We start from the raw sequence: 2,500 nt of genomic DNA, 5'->3' as shown, positions 1-2,500 counted from the left end.
TTAATTTGAAGGACGAGTTTTTGGCCATTAAAAAAAAATAAGGTAAATGTGTTTTTTCAAAGTACTGCAAATTACAGCTGTTGAAAAAAATAATGATCTTTTATATAGTGCAATATCCACTAAACGTGCTCAAAGAGCTTTGCAAGGAGTCCCTGACCAACATCAACACGAAACATATAGAACGAGATATGACGCCTGTTAGGCGACAATTACAATATTTTCCGACATAATTTTTTACACCTGAGTGCGGTGAAAAAATGTGAGTACAGAGCCTTTTCCAAGGACTCAACTATGCAACCGAACGCGAGGCTCGAACCCAGGACTTCCGATCCGAAAGCGAGTGTCATACCACAGGACCACGACATAGCCGCACGACTTCTGCAAATTACAGCAGTTGCCTACTTAAGTCATGGTGGTTTTGTCATCCTGCTCGGCCACAAAGGATAAGTACTGTCAAGGGCCTTCCCAAGGACCGGATCACCATCAGTCAGTGAGCGGCACCAGGACCGATCTTGATCTTAGGACCACATGCAGAGAACACAGGACAGAATTCAATCATATCCCGAGAGGGATGAGTGAGTGGTGGGAGGGGAGGGTTGGGAGTGGGGATAGGGGGGAAGGGGGGTGAATTCTTCTAGCTGTGGAATGTATTGCCCTAATTGTTGCAAGACTGGAGTATCTGATTATTATTACTATTATTATTATTATTATTATTATTATTATTATTATTATTATTATTATTATTATTATTATTATTATTATTATTATTATTATTATTATTATTATTATTATTATTATTATTATTATTATTATTGTCATTGTTATTATGGTTATTGTTATTATTATTATTGTTATTATTATTATTATTATTATTATTATTATTATTATTATTATTATTATTATTATTATTGTTATTATTATTAATATTATTATTATTGTTATCATTATTATTACTAGTTATTATTATTATTATTATTGTTATTGTTATTGTTAATGTATTATTATTATTATTATTGTTATTATTATTATTATTATTATTATTATTATTATTATTATTTATTATTATTATTATTATTATTGTTGTTGTTGTTATTGTTATTGCTATTGGTCTTGAAATTATTGTTATTGTTATTGTTATTGTTATTATTATTATCATCATTATTATTACCTTCATCATCATCATCATCATCATCATCATCATCATCATCATCATCGTCATCATCATCATCATCATCATCATCATCATTATCATCATCATCATCATTATTATTTGTTTTTATTATAAAAATGAAACATCTTAAATTCTAAATCTAATATTAAAATTTACTTATTGGGCATTGCAACTAATTGAAAGTCCATGATGGCGAATAGATTAAATTTAATACTTATAATATAATAAAAGTACGGTGAAACTATGGAAGTCCTCCCGGTTTTCCTATCCATGGCATATGTGTAGGTAAAATACACACTGTTCTACAGCTTGATCAATAGATAGAACGAAGATGACGTCACTCAGGTCTTTGTTATTGTTTCCTCCATCCACGTTTATGAGAAATTCTCATTTAACTGTATTAACCCGACTATAAAAGTTCACGGTTACACATAGTTTTATGTGTTGGTCCGTTATACTTCCGGATGGCAATGTTGTGAACTTCTGAGCCAAACGCATAATATCTATAGAACCAACACAGGAAACGATGTTGCAATTTCAAACGTTTATAATCTGATAGAGAAAATCGTGTGATAACTAGTCACCCATCTGGCGGTATAAAAACAATAACAATTATCAGAGAGAGGTCGATTTCATTAACGATATTGGTTAAAAAACGAGCACATGTGACGATGTGTCACAAATTCCATGTTCTGATTGGTCAAAAAAATCTACTGGTTAATTACAAATGCGCTCAAGATTGTAAGACCGGAAGAAACTTAAATAACAATGACGACCAAGAAAAAGATAAGGTACGCTTGGCTAAGAAACTCACAACATTGCCATCCGGATGTATAACGGACCAACACACAAAACTATGTGTAACCTTAAACGTTTATAGTCTGGCTAATACAGTTTAGTGAGCAATACTCATAAACGCGGATGGCAAAAAAAATAGAAGACAATAACAAAGACATGAGTGACGTCAACTTCATTCTATCTATAGAGTCCGTGGAAGAGGACGGACAATGACCTGTGCTGGAAACAATCCACAAACATCCATAATTATCCATAAATAAACAACTATTGCCGAGTTGTTATAGTTTTCAGTTAAGGAATCAAGGACCAGGCACCGGTGCAAGAAAAATATCTGAACAGGTGTGTATGAAAGGTGCCAGACAAAGCAAGAATGAAAAATACAAGAATAAAACCATCCCCAAAAACTCGGTTCATATTCACTTGTTCAGATCTTTATCCGTGATAGTTTTACTCAGGTCTTCATGAATATGCTCAATTTCTTCTGGATCTTTCCTTGCTCTTTCGCTTGTCAGCGCGATGTGGAGGCCATCC

This window comes from Berghia stephanieae, chromosome 9 (genome assembly GCF_034508935.2).
Source record: "Berghia stephanieae isolate SIO BIC M18660-M18661 chromosome 9, UCSD_Bste_1.3, whole genome shotgun sequence".
In the NCBI taxonomy this organism is placed as follows: Eukaryota; Metazoa; Mollusca; class Gastropoda; order Nudibranchia; family Aeolidiidae; genus Berghia; species Berghia stephanieae.
This window is presented reverse-complemented; position numbering follows the sequence as displayed.